We start from the raw sequence: 21,414 nt of genomic DNA, 5'->3' as shown, positions 1-21,414 counted from the left end.
GGAATTACTCTACTCATTTCTCTATTACTTGAAAACAAAAAAAAAAATCAAATGCCATTTTTTAATCTACATAAATCCCATATGACCTTATTGAAGTTTTTTTATGTTGGAAAATATTAAATGGTCATTTTTACCTTCTAGCTGCTCCAAGAGCATAAAGTGTTGATAGACCTCTGTGTTGGTCAGACTCTCACACAGTCTCAGTAAAGTAGTGACATGGAAGTCATATTTCATATTGATTACTTGGTCTAAAATTGATAGTCTGTTCCAGTATCTTCTGAAATTCAATTCACTGGCTCAAGGCATTTACTGAGGCTCTTTTTTATTTACTATCACTCTGTTCTGAACACAAGCTCGCCCCCACACATACTCTGCATAATTCGAAATCTCTCCAATCGGCTTCTGGCTCATCTGTTATTTGCTCTTGTGTGTGCGTATGTCTGTGTTTTTCAAGGCTTACCCCCTCCATCACAGCCTCACAGCCTAAGATATGCATCTGAAGGCGGAAGTTGGGCTCTTTTGATGTCCTTAAGCCTTTGTGTAGGCATGCTGTCTCATTTGAGGAGTGCCAAAACATAAATCAGGATATGGAAATCTAAAGTAAAGTGCAGCCTACTGGAACCCTTCTGTCATTACTCAACCTTTTAAGATTGGACAGCAGACTGAAAAAGAAGATGGAAAAGCTGGAGCACAGACATCACCACGCCTAAAACATGTAATGTGACCTGTTATTGATGTAGGACCCTCTGTAACAGATGCTTTCCTCCACAAGGGAGGTCAGAGGTCGGGGTCAGTTGTAAAGGAAAAGGCAGGAAGGTTGTTGGTCCTGTTGATGGATACACTCTTTAACCCCTGTTGTCAAGGAAGTCATTGGAAGTCACTGGGTATGTTATTAAAACCCAACCCAGTCTATCATTCGTATGGTGTTGAGGGTGGCAGAGGAAATAAAGGAGAGATATCGTGTGCTGTAAATTTGGTGGATTTTCTGGTTCAGCAATACCAATTCAATGACTCATTCTTCTACACAACTTTGCCAGAGCATTTGCAATAGACCATGTTTTAGATTTCATCGCCAAGGTGATAATGTGAATGTCACAGCTGAATGATTTCTGAAATGTTTTACTAAAGGAGAAGTCCAAATTATCAAGCTGGAGCGAAAGCTGGCACAAATCAGTCAGATTTAACTTCTGTGTGGGCTTGATTGGCTGTTGACCAGGACAATTATTTTTGCCACAATCAATTTAACCCCATTAAAAAATGGAAGGTTGTCCAACTTTGACAGTCTGGCTTGATGAGACCGAGTTTTAGTCTCTTAATTAGGGACAGGTAACAATTTTGTCATTTAATTGTAAGGAATATATGAAAAGTTCATGTGACTATTGTCTCAATATGCGACTGTCTTGTTTAAACCAGCAACCTGGCATGCTTTCCACCTCAGTGTAGTTTCAATGTTTTCCAATCATAAGGAAAAACCAAAAGAATAGTGGAAACTCCTTTACTTTTCCTAGGCTTGGGGATAAAGTATGTGGGGCTGTCAGATTTGATTCTAATCAAGTACACATATAGAAATGTGCACAGCTAAAAACAACAACTAGCAAAAAGTTCCTTCTAGAAAATCAGCTAAATTGAGATCCAGCACAACTTCTGTGAGAAAATGTTAACACATGAGTATCGGTGGAAAAAAAACAAACCTCTGCAAACAGCCGTTAAAATCCGCCTGTACCGCCGTTCTGCCCTCTTTCCAGACACACAAATGAAAGCATGAACACAATTTCAAGTTTACAGTAATAGAATAACACATTGGAAAAACTTTGACAATACAATTCTGTTAGTTTCCATTGCATCCGTTCTTTAAACCTGTTTCATCCTGTTCAGGGTTGCAGGGTTTCTGCTGCCTGTTAATGATGATCACTACTTAATGATCACAGTCACGATCATTAAATTTGGCCTCTCACCTACGATTGACATTAAATGTTGAAGGTGTGTTAGTTCTGCTATGAGATGGAAAGTGTCTTCTTCAGTCAAAACAGTGCATTGACAGCGTGGTACATTACCAACTGTTCTCTTATGTTAAATGACCTGAAACTGTTTGGCATTGCTGTCACAGCTTAGTTACTACCACGCATGGCCACTCTTAGGTCTGTCAAACAAACGTAGACATATCAGGTGCTTGGCATAAACAAATCCCTCAGAAGAAGCAGTCGGTTTATGACTCTCACCAAAGTGCGTGTCATCCGTGAGTTAAAGCTCCCATTTACCACTTCATACACAAGACACATTACTGTGAGATGCTGACAGAGCTGCCAAATGACCCTTTTTTCTGTACTGCAAGAGGCAGGCTCATCCCAGTTTATGGCAGGAAGTGAGGTGCATCTGACATCTGCTTGAAACCGAAGCCCAATGAGCATCTCTCCCCTTTCTTCTTTGTGGAACATGTAAGACCCTGCAGACACAAGAAAGGCAAAGCTGAGACAAGATTTGAACTCCCAAGTCAAATTACAAAAGGCAGATGACATTAATATCACACAAGACTTGGCAGCTCCTAAGTACATGTGAGGAGACAGTTTGGGGGGAGGTCTGCACCACCAGTCAGCTTTTCTCTTCCTGTCCCTGGTCCCTCTCTCTCTGTCAGCCATGTCAGACGAATGCTTAGGGGCCCTTGATAACTCGCCTCCTCTACATGGAAAGTGGATGATCAGCTGTAAAGTTTGTTTAGTGAAGAAGAGAAACGCGATTGTTATGGTGTGTGTTTTGTCCTGAAGATTTTGTTTCCTTTCCTCCAAATTTGACAGAAATTTGACATAATCCTTTGCTACATAGCTTTGTGCTACTTTTACTGAGCTTATTCAAACTCAGTTTATACTCATTAATTGCTGTTATGTTGACAATTAGCGTATACAAATACATTTTCCTCCCCCAGCAGTATTCTGTGATGAAAATCTGTGATTGATGGACAGGTGCCTGTTTAGACAGCTAACCATATTATGCATAGAAAATTATCATGGTGTCAAATAAGCTCCCAGGACACACAGGCCTAATATGATGGTGTCAACTTCACTTTAGATCTGTGGGTAATTAAAAAGTGATTAGTGTCACTGGGATCTGCCTAACTCCGGAATATAATAAAGGAAAACTGTGGTCATGACCAGGGACCTGTTCCAGAAAGAAACATACCAAGTATGTTAACTCTGAATTGATGGAAACTTTTCCGTTCCAGGAAGCAAGTCAAGTCTGTCACCATAGCTATTGAATCCATGAAGTGAACCTCCTCATCGGCAGGGTCACCCAAAGAGAAACTCAATGTTTCTCTTTGGGTGAAAACTGCTCCGTAATAAAATAACAGAGCACTGTCATTTATTCCTAAATCCACATCTTGGAGTATTACTGCCAAAAAGTTCATTCCTACTCAAGCACATCTCATTCTGCTCTACCTGGACAGCAAAGCTACACTCAAAGCGAATGTGAACTAAAAGGGATAACTGCAAACTTGTCATTCAAGAACCAGATGCTGACATTAAGTGACTATCAAACACAGTGGCAAACTGAGACCGGGGTTATGTGCACAGCAAGAACAGCTGGAAACCGGCTTCCTCAGGCCGGACTGGAGTCATGCAAAACTCACTTTAATCGGTGAGAAACAAAGACCTCAGGCTGAGGTTTGATAAAGACCACGGGAACTGTAGAAGACTGGAGTAAGGTCATCTTCTCTGAGTCCAGTTGTTAGCTTTGCCCAACACTTAGTGGTTTCATGGTTAGATGGAGACCTGGAGAGGCCTACAAGCCAGTGTGTCGCTCTGACTATAAAATGAAGAGGAGGCTCAGTGAAGATCAGAGGGTTCTTCAGTAAATCAGGCAAATGTGTCTTTGTGAAGGATGCAGTAATAAAGCCACATACATGATTATCCTAGAAAAACATTTTCTTCCTTATGTTAATATTGTATCCCCCCCAACTCAGAGGATTACAGCAGGACAATCCTCCAGGCCACACAGCCAGGAAAATCAAGGTCTGCAAGGAGGATCACCACATCACGAACCTGTCATGGCCAGCTCAATCTCCAGATCTGAACCCCGATGAAAACCTTTGGAATGACATCAAAATGAAGATGGATGGTCACAACCCATCAAGCGCAGCTGAGGAGTTTGCAGAAAGAGTAGAAAGTTACCCACCAGCAATTTGAGCAGTTTGAGCAGTGGTTTCTTATTTTTTCTGGAGCTGTATATATAAATCAGAATTTCAGGTGAGAGGACATACACTTTATGAACATTTTCTGGGGCTTAAATTACTACATGTAGCAATAGCCACAGAATTTTTTTTATTTATTATTTTGTGTGTGTGTGTGTGTGTGTGTATTAACAAGTGTGAAATATACATAAAAATGTCCAGTTATGGTCTATTGCAAAACTAAGATTTTCTTCTATCCACCAACATAATAACCCATATGGACCAGTGGACTCCAACTTTCACACTGACTCATGCAGCAGTTTGATGCAGCCTCTCTTCTTAGCATCTGCAGCAGCATTGTTCTAAAATACCTCTTTGTATTGTCCAAATGCTTATGAACTTCTCGCTCCAGTCGGGTAAAATAAATAGTTTTTTGTCAGTGGTTGCCATGGTGATTCCAGGTCTCGGTGGTCTGTTGATGATAGCTTTTGTTGTGGTTCCCAACTCTGGGTAAAGATACTCAGAGCTGATTAAACCAACTCACAGCAGCAGTTCTGGAACCAAAGTTTCTGAGCTCTGACTGAGTAAACCCAGAGTTTCTTTTTAGTTGAACCTGCGTTGTGGAACAGGCCCCTGGTTTACCAAGATGTAATATTATCAGACAGCGGTTCTTAACCGTTCTGTTGAGGCCCAGTTGTTCTAGTACAAAGTGGCTTGGGGTTTTCTAATATTACCACTGTTTAATGGATCTCACTCACAATTTAATTTGAAATAAATAACTAAATCAAATCCACTTCCAGTTTAACAGCTAAAATCTTTTCAAATACATGACATGATATAATGAGATCATCACAGTCATTTATTTATCATGTGTATGTGAACCTGCACAACAAGGCAACCAACAGGCTAACAAGACTCATACAAGTACAAATTTAAAAGCTTAAGTCAAGATTATTAACATTAAAGGTACTAATTAGATTTTACTAGTTCAGTACAGTATAATGTTTATTTATTTCACAAACTCTTTTTGTTCTGCTTTTGGACGTTTTCTGCATCTGTAGATAATATGTTTATTCTGTTTTGATTGTCTGTTAAAAATTGCACCAATTATCTCATGATGGATGATTGGTTTCTTGATTCCACTTTCATGTTAAAAACTTCAATGCTGGATGGCGTTAGCTTACACTCCAGCCTGCAGGTCTCTCAACTCTACCGCATTACTTCCATTTACAAATATGTACTTCATGAACCACAATAGGTTTTACGAATGTAAGGCCACTATGTTTGAGCTGATGTGGCACCTAATTATTTTTCATGGTGCTACTGCGCAGCAACAAGAAGTTTGGATTTGACAAAAAATTATATATGAAGGTCTGCTTTTCTCACTGCAAGGTCTTAAACAAGAAATAAATGTCTCTGTGTAAAATTATTCATAAAAGTGGATTTTTCTACATTTATTAAGGAACAAATATTTTACTTCCTAATTATTTAACATTAATTCAACATATGTTGAATGAAACAATCCAAATTATCCTGGGGTCATTTAAGGTAGAAATATGAATTTTTATGAAGTAATATGGTTGTCTTAGACATTAACAGAGGAGTAAAAATGTACAGGCAACAGGTCTGTTTTCTTTCAGTACTTGACCTAATTTTGTACATTTATAAACAAGTATGTTGTTTTTATGATCTCCTTTATTTATATGTTATACCTCTTTCCTTTATTTGGTCTTATTGTCTAATATCTTTAAATTCAAAGTTTTACTCATGTGGATCATCCATGCTGGGAGCTATGCCTGCTTGGTCTGCAGGGTAGTTGGTGTGGGGAACACCCTTGTCTGGGTAGCAGGGAGTCCTGCACTGCAGCCCTATGGCTGTGGTGTGGACCCTGGCTAGCCCTGTTCTGGCGGTTTCGATAGTGCATCCCCAAGATATTGTTTCCTGACAACATAGTCAAGCCAGATGTTTATATCCATTCAGTTTAAGAAACAGAAGCTAGAGGGTAGATTGCAAAATAGGATGGGGGCTGTGGGGTACTGGCAGTTTTGTAAACTGTGCAGTGTGGATGAGATTTTATATTTTGGGGAGGGCATTGGAGGGTAAAACTGTTTTCCCACATACCTGTGGTGGTGTGGACAAAACTAAAGCGAATAAGAAAGCAGGTTAGATATGTGAAAATTACTTGGCTGTTTACAGATATTTATTCACTTTCTATGTCCTACTCAGCGTCAAAGGGGGCTGAAGCCTACCCAAGTTACCAAGCAGAGTACTCCCTGGACTGGGCTGAAGCTATAAATGACATCGCTGATTTGTACCATTGATGTTAAGTTGTGAAAAAAAAAAAAACTTTGCATGTGATCCTGTAAAGCTGCAGAATAGCAAAACATTGTGTGATAGTTGTTACTTCCTTTTTACACACACAACTAGCCACTTCATGTTAGTTGTTTTGCATTGTCAAACAAACCTAAGGTGAACACGGTATGGTGTCCAACTTGGACTGCTTTTCTCACAAAGCTAATTCACTATATGATTTGGACAGTGCAAACGGTGATAAATTAAAAGGGACCTGTGTGTTTGGACTGTGCAGCCCAAAGCTGTACAGTCCACTTGTGAAGAATGTTGAAGAAATTCTACTCTTCAAACCCTACTTGCATCACATTTTCTTGAAAGCGGCATTGGTGGAGTTTCCTTCTTTGCTGTGAAGTGATCTCCAGTAATCATAAGGTGAGAGGTTGTTTGGTTGGCTGAAAGCAGTATGCTCTGATAAGATTAGGCTGAGCATTACAGAGAAAGAAGAGGCACTTGCACATAAGTACAAGCTGGATGGATTTGGATTTGGAGTGCCTTGGTTGGCACTGGTGAGACAGTTGCTACCGTGTGCCAGGGCCAATTTTGGTCGCTTTTCAAGAATGTGTGCAGAAAAATGAGGAAGGAATAAACAGACATGTGGCATCTTTGAAAGTGAAGTCTTCATCTCTTCCTGGCAGGTTTGCAAAGCATGACAATCCCTAAATTCAATATTTCTTTAAACTGTTTACACTTGCCATGAAAACAGCCAGCTACTAAAGAATGCCAGCTTTCCCCTGAGAGTCAGCTACAGTATGATGACAGCCCAATTTTTCAATCACTGACACTTCATAACCTTGCACGTTGCAAGTTTGTGCTTTGGGTCAGTGAATTGATATAAGAATATCTTAAGAAGCAAGAGCAAGGATGATCAATACCTTCCTTTGTCAATACTCTGCAAATCTCCCACTTGCTTTATTAATATATAATAATGATGACTGCCATTATTACAGTAGTGCTTTGCAGAACAAACAAATTTAAATAAACTACTGTGCAAGTCTTGAGCTACCTTTCATTTATTATGTTATCATAAAACTAAAAATAGGTCCAGTGATTGATTAAAATGTCCAAATAGAAATGGAAACACAGTTTGTAAGGCAAAAGCAGAGTTATTCTAGAGAGCTTGAAAGGGAATATTTTCTCTAAGAAGCTTCATTCATCAAAACAGTCTGAACCCTCTTAGATAAACCTTCTGCCATTTCTTTAAGTAGTCCTCAGGAATAGTCCTCCAGACTTTGCAAAGCTCTTCCTTGGATGTTTCTGCCTTTTGTTCTGCTCAGTGTCCAGAGGATCCCACACTTCTTTTAATAAAGTTGAGGTCCAGGTTCTGGGGAGGATCCATCCTTCCATCAGACCTGAGGTTTGTATACCTCAGGCTTTTCTCTCTGTTTCACTTCCTTAAGAATGGCTTCTTGACAGCCATGTTTCCATGGAGACCATTTTTGATTAGGCTTCAGCAAACAGCAGATGGATCTACTGTAGGTCCAGATGCATCTCTTAGGTCCTGGTTCAAGTCTTTGCTAGATTTGTTCCTATTTCTCCTTTCACATCCTGTTAACTTGCTGTAGATAGTTCACTTCATTGCATTTCATTTGCCCTCCATTTGTCCAGTTTCCTCATGCTAAAATATGCCAGGTTTTGAGCTAACAGCTTTTTATTGCTGCAACAATACTAGTTTATATTAAACTGTGTTATCATTGGCGTTTTCTGTGAATGTAACTAAAGAAAAAGTATGTCTTTTAGACATGCTGCTGGTAAAAAAAAGCCTAATGATCCAGTAGATTGTTTGCTAAGTTGTCTCAACACAACACTGGTTTATCTCTTGGATATGATTTATTTTTGATGAGTGATTCATAATTCATATGTCAGTGTTAAACAGAAAAACAAGGCAAAACATTTTTCCAAAAAGTTAACTGATACAAAGACTGAACTGAAAATGAGTGAAAAGCAGAAAATGTCCAAAGAAAAACTAAATGAAAGATCCTGGATCAGGACAGTAAAGTAAACATAATAATAACAGGAAAAATAAGAAATATTAGTTTCCTGGTATCTGTACGGTAAGATTATGGTTTGTTGTGTCCAGTTTGTCCTAAAAACCATACCGATGAATACTCTGGATCTGAGCTCACAAAACATCTTCTAATCTTACAGCGGAACAATATGTGAAGTGGAGTGAACTATTAAATGGAGGAACATCAGTATTTGCCTGTTAATTTCTGCTGTGTTGTCCTTCTGTCTGACTCTTTTGTCTACTTTTGTTTAGTTTTAATTAACATCAGCTCCCTTTGTTTTGGGTCACTCTGACCCCAATTCTCTTTTGGATGGAGAATGGTTAGAATTAATTGATATTTCTTTCGTTTTGGTAATATATTGCGGGTCTGTTAAGAGAAATCTTTGGATTCATTAACCTCTAATCTTTATAACAAAGTCCTCAAAGTGCTGATTATACTGAAAGCTGGATGAAAATTGTTATATGCAGAAAGGCCTTACTTTGGCCCATTCAGGCAATCTGTGGCCTTGTCTACAAACACGAGGACAATGACAGAATCAGTTCTTTAAAATCCCCCTGCCCAGCGCCACCCCTCCCAGGCCGTTATCAACAAGCTGTGTTTTGCTGTTTACCAGCCGCCTGCTGCCCATTGACTGTTGTCCGGCAAAGAGGGCCTTAGGCAGGTGATGGGCTCTGACATTTAGACCCCCATTGTCCTCGCCTGCTAATCCCTCTATTGTGAACGATTAGCAATATCCTGGTCCCCCAGCCCTGGAAGGGGTGAACAAGCTGTGTGGGGTGGGAATGGTGCCACAAATGAATAAGGACAATGCAGCGTCACTAACTACGCTGTCTAATTTCATTATGCTGACATGTTAGTGCATCAGTGGACCAGCGTGCATGTTTGTGTGTGTGTGTGTGTGTGTGTTGGGGAGGGGAGCTGATATGAGGTGGAAGGGCTACAGCTGATACACAGCAGTGGTCAATTTGGTGACTCAGGAAGCTCTTTGTGTAAATCATTTTGAATGGCACTGCAATATGTTATAGTCGAGTGAGATGTGGAGAGCAGGGCCAGATGGTGGGCCACTTAGGTAAAGTGGGGGCCTGAATCTTGCTTTTCCTGAATAAAACAATCAAAACACCTAGACTTTGATCACTTGTGATGAATTGCAATATCATAATGAAACTGATAACTCATTGAAACAAATTGCGCTATTCACAGAGATGCTCCTAAATCCAGAGAAGAAACAGCTGAGTGAGACGGAGAGAACAGAAGAACCGATTATTGACTAAAGCAGCCAGAAGCTGATGGAGGGAGAGTGAGGGGGAGTTTTTTGTCCAAGTTAAGCCAGGATGATCTGTTGCTCTTGACCAACAGACCGAAGTCAGATGTTCTGTGCAGGTCAACGTCAAACCGTGCCAGTGATTTTACAGCCTTGTGACCTTGGTTTCGCAGGATGTCAGCGTGCACTGACTAATATTGAAAATGGAGCTTGGCACCTGAGCCCATGTTTGTAATGCAGCAATAAATGGGGCACGACTTTTCTAGCAACTCTAATGAATTATTCATGCAGTTCATATTTTTTTAGCATGTCAATCGGTGAATTTTATTCAATGTACATTCTTCAGGGAATGCTTTTTATTCTTTATCAACATAAAAATCCTGATAAAATTATCATTTTGCACAATGGCAGCAACTAAAGATGCATAACTACTGTTATACACATTCTGTTTTTACGGTTGCCTGGATAGGGAAGGCATTCTGCAATCATCAATATGTGAAATACATCATGAGGTGATGCAGTTTAATCCCAATAACACATGTCCCTGTTGCTGTCTAACCTTTCAGCTGTGCTTTTATAAACCAGTGCATTAAATCATTTCACTTATTAAAGGAAGATGATTGCTGTGTTTTGCAAACAGACTACAGAAAAAAAGAAAAATTACTTAATGGAGGAAAACAGACAAAATGCCTCACAGGTGGTGAACCACCTCCTCTGTTTTTCAGCATTTATTTGATTGCTCCATCATTACAATCCAAATGCTGTGAGTAGACAGCTCTAGCTCCTTCAGATTAACAATTGCAAGAACTGTGTTACAAAGGAAGCTTTAGAAGCTTATCTTCTGCCGTTTTAAGAAAGTGTTATAGCACCAGATGAGCTATACAAGGGCAGACAGCTGTATTATCTGAAATGATTAACAAGAATGTCAACAATTCTTGCACTCTGTTTGCTATGATTAAAAAATTTACAAATCCTAAACTCCTTTTCACTGAGAAATGCAACAATCTTGACAACTTTTTACTGAAAAAAATTTAAATAATTAGACAAAATATCAATGCCACACAGTCAAAGAAAAAAATTAGTCTGTGTCTAAAAGCCTACAAATAACTCTGGGGTTATGTCACAATTTAATGTGATTAATTTAAAAATCCTAGAAGAAATAAGTTGGCTTCTGAAATCAACAACATGCAGTCTGGACATGATACCATCCGACTTTTTAAAAGAAGTTTTTACCTCAATTGAAAGTCATCTACAAATAGTTAACAGTTCACTGGCACCAGGCATTTTTCCACAAGTCACTAAAGATTGCCGTCATTAAGGCACTACTAAAGAAAAGGACTCTAGACGACTCTATAATGAACAGCTATAGACCTGTTACTAACCTCTCTTTTATTTCCAAGATTATTGAGAAAGTTGTATTTAACCGGCTTAATAACGTTTTAAATTAAAGTGTAAATCTTGAATCTTGATAAATTTCAGTCTGCCTTTTAACCTCATCACAGCGCTGAAACAGCTCTGGTTAAAGTGTTAAATGGCATTAGAATAGAATAGAATAGAATAGAATAGAATAGAAATAATTTATTAATCCCTTTGGAGAGTCCTCAGGGAAATTTGGGTACCAGCAGCAATACAACACCAACAGTAAAGCAGGAGAAGCACTAAGATATAAATACAGGTATAAAGTAAAATAGAGGCAATAAGGAGCAAGAAAAGTATAAAATAGAATGCAATAAAAAAAAAGATAAGTTAAATAAAATAATATAAACAAGCATTGCACACAGTAGAGGTGGTACAGATTCCCAGTTCACTATTGCACGTATAAGTTATAGCAACTGTTTGTATGGGTTATTGTGCATGTGTTGTATCAGGCGGACGGCACACCTCCCTCTCCCCCCTCCTTCTCCCCCTCCTGCCTAATGCAGAGTTGTACAGTTTGATGGCTCGGGGGACAAAGGAGTCTCTGAGCTGGTTGGTCCTACTCTTGGGGAGGAACAGCCTGTTACTGGTCAGGCTTCTCTGTGCACTGATGACAGTGTGCAGAGGGTGACTGGCATCATTCACAATAGCCAGTAGTTTTTTTAGTGTTCTCCTCTCTGCCACTGTCACCAGGGAGTCCAGCTTCATGCCAACCACAGAGCCCGCCAGCCTGATGAGTTTTTCCAGTCTGTTAGCACACCTTTTTACCTGCATTAGGTTCAATACTGATTCTGGTCAAGTATCAGTCCTGTTTCTGATGGATCTCAGTGCTGCATTTGATACTGTAGATCACAGAATCCTGGTTCACAGGCTGGAAAACTGGGTTGGACTTTCTGAGAAGTCTTTAACTGGTTCAGGTCCTATTTAGAAGGTCGAAGTTATTTACAATCAGCGGCTATGATTCTGAGCGAGTGGCCATGATTTGTGGAGTCCCCCAAGGGTCAGTCCTTGGACCTCTTCTGTTCAACTTTTATATGTTCCCAAAATATTAGAGAACTTCAACATTAATTATCACAGTTATGCAGATGATGTACAACTTTGTGTCTTGGAGACAACCTGGAGACTTAGGCTCTTAAAATCACTGACCAAGATCATAACCTTGGAATGTTGATAGACTCAGACTGGCATACCCCAAATATGTCCTTACCTCCATGCCAACACTGACCCTGCCGGTCAAAAAAATCAACCACTAAAATATTTTCTTTTGCTGTGAAACAAAACTTAAATGTTATAAAATTTGAATAATATTGATATAATGAATAATAAAAATTTGCAGCTACTCAGAAAATTGACTGGTGGTTGAATATACCCAAATGTGTAAAGACGCACAATAGCTTATCTGGCACTGCTATACAATATAGCAAGAAACTCCAGAGTTAGAGAATTTTCAGAGACCAGGAAGACTTACTGAATGGCTCATGAACTGGTTCCGACTGCCTCCTGCTGTGCTGTTGGACCTTTGTAATAGTTTGAGCCCAGCGTTACAAAGACGCATCAGGAGGAAACACGCTGTGCCAGTCCTTCTGCAAGTTCTGACAACACAGGGTTTTCTGGCAACCGACACCTTCCAGAGGGACCTGGCTTACAGGTCGGAGATATCACAGCCAGCTTTCAGCGATGTTATGCCAGACGTATTAGACGGCATCATTGGTTTGTCACAACATTACATTAACTTTCCTTCACTGGCGGAGAACAGACATGCAAAACAATGCAAATAGCAGCAATGTCCAGTTTCCTATTGCTATTGACAGCAATAAAACTGCAATAAGAGCCCCAAGTGAGAATGAAATGAAATTTCAAATGAAAAAAGAAAAAAAAGAAAAAACAGAATATTTTAATCCCAGAGGGAATTTGCAAAGTGGAAATTAAATCTGCTGTCATTAACCAAAGCATTTTCATTGTCAAAAACATCCAAATCATATGTGATGGCATGTTGCTTACATGTGGCTGATTGGGATGTGAGATTCAGACCTGTGATGCAATGCTTATGAAACACGCAAGAGGTGGAGTCCCCCTCCACCTCCCCAACAATGCTCTTTTAGCAATGCTATTAACGAGGTGGCCATAAAACTCCTTGGCCACCTCGTTAATAGCGGTGATTGTGTCCCTGTGCACCTACAGGACTTCCTCTGAGGACACGGCTGCAGCAGTGCTGTGTCGATTCTCTGGCCTTACCTTCTCTAACCACAGCTGCAGCACCACCGACCCAGCTGGAACAACCAGGAACTATAAAGAAATATTATTTAACAATAAATAAACTGGTACTAGTCTACAGTTTTATCTGTAAACATTTATAAATTAAAACAAAGGCCTAAATATCCACAATTCATTTAGAGTGCCAACTTTAGAACTGATTCTGATTAATAAATGGAAACAGCCATGGGACGTGCTCTTTTATAAACCTGGACGTTTTTGTGCGTCACCGTTGCTTTTTGCTTATGTATGCCACCTGTAGTCATCCTGCTATGCACAGTTTTATAAATAAGTCTCCCAGGAGAAACTCATCCATGCATTCATCTCCAGTAGGCAGGATTATTGCAAGTGACTTTTAACAGGACTTCCTGAAAACAGCACTAAACATTTGCAGCTCATACAGAACGCTGCTGCTAGAGTTTTAACGAGGACTAAAAGATCTGAACATATCACACCAGTTTTGAAATATCTACACTGGCTTCCAGTCAGTCATGGAATAGATTTTAAAACCCTTATGATAGTTTACAAATCCCTGAATGGTTTAGGCCCAGAATATATCTGTGATACATTCAGGTAATATAAACCTAGCAGAGCTCTTAGATCTAAAGACTCTGGTCAACTAGTCCAGACCAGAGTCCAGACCAGAGTCCAGACTAAACATAGATATTTTATGTGAAAGCAGAAAGCCACTACAAAATATGCGTGACTATCTATTCACAAAACTGAAACATGGTAGATTTACTTACAAACAAAGCTTCAAGGCTCAACACAGGCAGATGACAGCAGAGGCCCAACTGAAGGCTCTTGCTATGCTAGACATTGGTTCAAATTAGCAGGTCTTACCTGAGACTATGTGACCCATTCTGAGCAATAGAGAAACAGAAAAATTGATATGAGCTGTCTGCTTTCTCAACACAGTCAACAGTTGTGGCTATAACATTCTACACATACATGAAACATGTAACATGACGCAAAGAGAAGCAGCATTTAGCTGTTTTGCTGCAAACAAGTGGAACAAACTGCCAGTGGAGATTAAACTTTCACCAAACGTAGACACTTTTAAATCCAGGTTAAAAACGTTTCTTTTCTCATGCAGCTATGTATAAAATCTGCACGGTAACTTTTATTTTATCTTGCTCTTAATGATTTTCATTTAATTTATTTTGTTATGAGTTTTTTTTTTTTCTTTGTTGCTACCTTTTACTACTTTAATGCTTTCTTTGCACCATCTGTAATAATTTTGTTTTATGTAAACATTTTGAATTGTCTTGTATATGAAATGTTCTATACAAATAAACTTCCCTTGTCTGGCCTTACCTAGATAATCTTAATGAGTCTGTGGTGCCTTCCTTTGAAAATAGCTTCTTAAAATGAGGAAAAGGTAGGTAAATGTTGCCTTAATGGGCAAAGTTGTAGGAACCTTGATTTCTAACTATGAGTAGTTACAGGAGCAAATATGACATTTCAAAAAAGATTATTGCGTCATATTTAATTTGTACAAATCAAACTGGTACTTTAATGCTATGTCTTGGTTAGACATCACTAGTAGGTTCATATGGGGACATTTTTGAAGGGTTATGAATATTTTAATTCATCACAACAGATTCTAATCAACTTCTTAGCATTCAGAAAATGAAAAGATGCATTTTATTCCTGTGCAGCAATACCAGTCTGAAGTGTGGAAAAACAAGAAAACTTGATAGCAAGAACTTCTCATGGGATTACTGTTTGACTGCAAAAGACCTCTTTAAAGATTTAGCAGACTGACGTAATGGTGCACTTTGATGTTACACCTGCACAAATGGGACCTTTATGAAAGATTAATTAAAAGAAAAGGTTTAATGATCCACATCATAAATTTCAACATCAAAGATCTGTAAATGAAAATTCAAGAAACCCTGAAAAAAAAGTCCTGTGGAAGTTGAAATTGAGCTGTTTGGTTGTTATGATGAAGTAAAACAAAGTCTAGACTTTAATGTAATGAACATCTCTCTGACTGTGAAGCATACGGGAGGATTGTTCATGTTTTGGGCTTGTTCTTCAGCCGATTAATCTCAACTCAAAATCCACAACAGGTTTCCTCAAAAGGCTCAATGTGAAGGTTATACCATGGCCTCCAACTGTCAAATGACCTAAATATCATCAAAAATCTGTGAGAATTTCAAAGATGCCCCGAAAAACTGAAGGTCTTTTCTGACACTCGAGGAATGGACACAAATCCCACAAACAGCTAGTAAGAAGACTCTTAGCTGGCTGCGAAGTGTTCCAAGTTGTAATTCTTGCCAAAGGGAGTGATATTGTGTGCTTAGCCTTCAGGGCGCCCAAAAAGATGGAAAAAAAGAAGGTTGTCTTCAAACCTGCTGAAATGTTTGAATGCTGGAATTGGTAGCTTTGGAAATGCATGCATGCATGCAATCCTTTCTGTTTTTAAAATTAGAATACTGCTGTTGTTTAATGTTGTATAAGGATGTTGCAATTAGCTGCACTAAAAGACTAAATTATTAAAATGTTCATTGAGCATGTTGCCAATGCTGGTGGTAGTAATGTAATATGCAGTTAGCTGGCTGTAATCTGAATACTGATTCATTGATCTTTGCAAGTTAATTTTATCTAAATTTTACTTTTATTATCTTGGATGTGCACACAATTTTATTGGATGTTAACATGCAGATTTATTAGAAAGGTCTGTCTCACCTTGCTTCATTGATATATGCATCTGTATAGATGGATGCTCTACTGATCCCCAGGGAAATTTGAAATTTGGCCACAAACATGCAATTAAATTAGCTTTACAGCTTTATCCCCATGAATCCAGCTGTTATTTAACAAATGACATTATTTGATTTCTGGCAGTAGTTAGCTTCTGAACACTTGTGTCTGACTATGAGGTCTTGGTTTGTGTGTTCATGCTTACTTGTGTCAACATCTGTGAACCTTTGGACCAGAAAAACAGCAGTAGCGTTTATCTGGTCTTCAGGCCCTACTGAGGTATAATTCATGTATTAAAAATTGATTTATTGGAGTGAGTTTGGAGAAGCATCAGCTACAGTCTGATTGAATTGCCACTAATGGTTGTCTAGACTACATTCATAACGGATGCCCTGCAGCTTCCCATTCAGCAGTCTATGCTTTTAAAAGCCAGGATGTTTTCCCAGCCAATGAAGCTAGTGTTTTAAAGTCCTACCGCTTTGGTTAACTGAAATTTTTGTGATCAAAGATTTTAATATCTCAACTTTAGCTGTAAACTATAAATTTTTGGAGTTATCACTAGTCATTTATGCTATGTGGCTAAATACCAGATCAGAGGGAAAATCGCTCCTGAACACCCTCTAGTAATAATGTTTACCACTTTTTTTGTCTGTTTTTTTTTTTTTTCAAAAGTTTTAAAAATATTTAAAAAATATTCAGTAAAACCAGTAGTGATGGTTACCCTTAACCCTGGAGTTAAATGTTTCATTATCCTAAGAATTTTTTGCTTGCGATAAACGAGTTTATGTCATGATATCAGGAAGCAAACAGAATACAACATGCATTTCTTAACATACTGTTACTGATTCTAAACCAATTACTATAATTACCAGTTTAAAAATATGCTAACCAATCATTGTTATGGAAGCTGAAAGCCAACATGACTGCAACTGTTGTCCCAAGTTTTCAAATGACTATAAAATCAAGATGAGATAAAATAGAAAAAAAACTATTAAAATGTATTTAAAAATACATTCCAATGAAAATTTACAGTGAAACATTTAGTTCAAAATTCACAGTAATAGAATAAGATATTCTACTAAAATTACTGCAAAAGCATAGACTAATTTTTGTAAATTAAAGTATAGACTAGATTGACTGTTTGGGACACAGTGCCTCTAGCACTACACACCAGCACCTGGTCCAACTGGACACACAGCAGTCTGACTACTACTTAATTATGACGTCCGATCCATTTTTTTTCTGCTCATGTGTTTCTTACTCTCAGATGTAAGTCGCTTTGGAGAAAAGCGTCTGCTGTAGAATAGAATAGACTAATTTAGTCAACTGTAAAAAGAAAATGCTCTTCATGCTCTGACCAACATAGTCGAAGGGCAGGTGTGTGTCATGTTGCGGTTTATCCAGACTGACTGGAAACAAGTGTGCCCGTTATGAAAGATCGCTGTTGAACAGTATGACAAAATAAAGAACCTCCTACGGGGGTCATCACATAAAAGCAAGCTTTGTTTTCTCCAGATTACAGGACAACCACCCAGAGCTATAAATTACATGGTTAACACTTTACTTTTATAAGTAGTTGTCACAATTAATCAGAATCAATAATCCATCCTGTATTCTGTTTACTTCCTAACAAAGATTTTCCTGAACTCAACTCATACAGAAACCATCATTTAGAAAAAAACAACATTTCTTGTCTTCAGAATGAGACAGAAATAGTGATTAAAAAAAAAGACGTTAGCATGGCCGCTTTTGGCTTCTGTACATTTTTTATGTCACCCTGATCACATAGCGATTTCTACAAAACAAACTCATTGTTTTTTGATAAGCAGCTACTAGGTGGTTATCTAGAGAAACAAAAAGACCACTTTCTTGAGATCATGAGAAAATGAACTGATTACTTCAAAACGAGCTTCACGATCTGGAGAAAATAAAAAAAAAAAAATCTTGACCAGCATCTATAGATTCCAGTTTAAAGTGGAATGAGTAACAGAAATAAAACTGAGTTCATGCTGTTGTTTTCCCAGTGAGCCACAAGGTTTCATTAGTTATTGTTGGAAAAAGTCTCAGCTGAATATCTGGAGTGACAGCTTTTTATCACAGTCCTGACAGTCAGAGACATAAAAAACTGAGCAGGGAGGAAATATAAGGCAGATAATGATAATTCTCTGCCCTGTAGTTGCCCCTCAACTCACCTCTTAGCTAAAGGGTCCCACGTGGACCACTATCTCGCCTGGCTCGGGGGAAACACACTGTACTCTGCTGATGCATTTCAAGTATAGAGAGAAGGGACAAATAAGAGCCCAGGAAGACTCCTGGTCCCGTGTCTGGCTGGCTGCTTTGTCAAGTCACAGTGCAGGTCTGCAGACTTGGAGCTTGAAATGTTAAAGCACCCTTGCAAAATGTGCTATGACAGGAAGTTTAAGCAAAGCTTAATATTTTGTTTTTAACCTTCAGTTTCAAAATCACACTCATCTTAGATGTTGTTGGTTGTTTTCACACAGTCTGCTGCTTCCTGTCATCCTTTGCATCCTACACTCTTGCAACAGACAACGTTTCATGTGGCTGGCTTTTGCCCTGTTGGTGAGCACGTTTTCTTTGTTTGGGAGCATGGCAGAAAATTTTACTATGACAGTGTGAATTCTGCCACTAAGGTGGGTGGGAATGCTCCTGTCGCATTGATTTACTCCATCAGAAATGGCGAAACAGGTGAAATTGAGTGTGGCGAACAGACCCAGATACTCGGAATAGGTTCATGCACTGATTCACTCTGAGACAGTCCAATGCAAACTGACGAGAACCTTAAAGACAGTTTGGACGTGTAAAATCTTGCCAAGAACACTATATAATAGAGAGTCCACTGTTAGGAAAATGGAGAGCAAGAGTAACAGGAATGTTTAGATCCACAGAACTGTGAAAGAGATTTTTTCCTATTTGGTTTCCACGGTGGAGAGCAGCAGAATAAGTGGACTAGTTCAATGGTTGATGGAAAAGCATCTGAATAAATAAAGACAACAAATCCGTCTATGCTGGCAAAACATATCAGTATTGTTTATTACATTTGTAAAAACAAACATTGTTTCAGCCTCATCTCATTTGCTGCATCTCGGGCTGAAAACTGTTTCTGATTTGACATAAATGACAAACTACACATCTGATCCGTGTGCAGAAAGTAATTATTTTGTTTACTATAATGCACCCCAACCCAGTGCAGCAGGTGCAGAAGCTGAATGTGGTAATGCTGTTTTATCACTGTTTGTTTTCCATTATTTGCAGAGCAAAGCTGGTTATTCCTTATCAATTGAGAGCGTCACATGGAAGCAAAGACAAGCAGGAAATAACTGGTAAAAAAAAAAAAGAAAACACGGTGCTGCATTAAAAAGTAACTATGCCTTGTGCATAGTCATATGCATAGTTGTGAAAGACCAAAACAAAGTACAAACAAACATTGATAAGCAATATTAAACCCTGTTTCAAAGCATCCATACAGTGTGTTTTTCAACTCTTATATTGTGTTATACCACTGGCAGCCGCTTTATCAGGTCCACTTCCTAGAACCAGGTTAGACCCCTTCTTCCTTCAGAACTGCTTTTATTCTTGGTGTGATAGATAGAATAAGGTGTTGGAAACATTTCTCAGACATTTTGCTCCATATTGACTTGACAGCATCGCACAGTTGCTGCAGATTTGTCGGCTGCATCCATGATGAGAATCTCCCGTTCCACCACATCCCAAAGCTGCTCTACTGGACTGAGGTCTGGTGACTTTGGAGTCCAGTGAATGCATTGTCATGTTCTAGAAAGCAGCTGGAGATGATCTGAGCTTTGTGACATGGTGCATTTTCCTTTTGAAAGTAGCATCAGAAGATGCTACACTGTGGTCATAAAGGGATGGACAGGGTCAGCAACAATACTCAGGTAGGCTGTGGTGGTTAAACCAGGCCACGTTGGTACTAAGTGGCCAAAAAGAGGCCAAGAAAATATCCCCCACACCATTACACCAACAGCAGCGTGAAGCATTGATCCCAGGCAGGATGGATCCATGATTTCATGATGTTTACATCTAATTCTGAGCCTCTGAATGTGGAGCTGAAATGGAGACTCATCAGACCAGCAACGTTTCTCCATCTTCTATTGTCCAGTGTTGGTGAGTCTGTGTAAATTGTAGCCTCAGTTTCCTGTTCTTAGCTGACAGGAGGCCCCCGGTGTGGTCTTCTGCTGCTGTAGCCCATCTGCTTGGATGTGCTGTGTGTTCAGAGATGCTGTTCTGCAGACCTTGGTTTGAACCAGTGCTGATTTGACTTCCTGTTGTCTTTCTATCATTTCCAACCAGTCTGCCCATTCTTCTCTGACCTCTGACATCAACAAGACATTCTGGTCCAGACAGCTGGTGTTTACTGGATATTTTCTCTTCTTCAGACCATTTTCTGTAAACCCCAGAGATGGTTGTGTGTAAAAAAAAATCCCAGTAATACTCAGACCAACAACCATGCCACATTCAAAGTCACTTAAATCCCCTTTCTTCCTCATTCTGATGCTTAGTTTGAAATTCAGCAAGTCGTCTCAACCAAATTACAATGAGTTGCCGCCATGTGATTGGCTGATTAAATATTTGTGCTAGCAAGCAGTTGAACAGATGGAGCTGATAAAGTGGACGGTGAGTGTATTTTGTGCATCCACAAAATTAAAGCAAGGTGAGCATAACACGATGGGTTTGAGTCTCAGTTTTCTGTAACAACACAAACTTAAGTAATAATGTGGAGACAGAGTTACCATCATCTGAAACGGCTTCACAGGTTTGCATCTGGGGAAAGCTTTAAAAAGGTACAATGATAAGAACAAATTTGCTTACACTTTCAGAAGATCATAACTGGGCTCTCAGCTGTCACTGTGGCAAGGTCATGGTCAATAATCACAGAAGTTGGATTGATTGATTTCAGTTGGATTTCAACTGTAAAACTTAAAATCTAACATTGAGTGATGGTACAATGAGTCTTTACTCAAATCTATTTCATTTAGTTTATTTTTTCACTCATTTTCTACACTGCTTAGTCTAATTTACAAATCCAAGATACATTTTTTTTTAATTCCACAATTTTGGTAAGAAGTTTGTAAATAGGATTTAAGAACAAAATTATTCATAAGAACAGCTGGTGAATGAGGCCTAATAAATCTGATGTAACTCAGGAAGTATTCAGTACTTGAGTAGTTTTTGCATTCAGTACTTTTACTTGAGTAATTATTTGGATGACTACTATT

At 38.9% G+C, this 21,414-nt stretch overlaps 1 protein-coding gene across 1 annotated transcript in view; it reads left to right on the top strand.

The window, feature by feature from the left end:
* Nucleotides 1–21,414, top strand: part of tmem132e (transmembrane protein 132E) — a 505,320-nt gene that overhangs the window by 267,625 nt on the left and 216,281 nt on the right. The gene's annotated exons all lie outside the window — the stretch shown is intronic.

Source organism: Melanotaenia boesemani, chromosome 15, assembly GCF_017639745.1.
Source record: "Melanotaenia boesemani isolate fMelBoe1 chromosome 15, fMelBoe1.pri, whole genome shotgun sequence".
Taxonomy (NCBI): domain Eukaryota; kingdom Metazoa; phylum Chordata; class Actinopteri; order Atheriniformes; family Melanotaeniidae; genus Melanotaenia; species Melanotaenia boesemani.
Note: the sequence above shows the minus strand (reverse complement) of the source record. Positions and strands in the feature narration are given on the sequence as shown.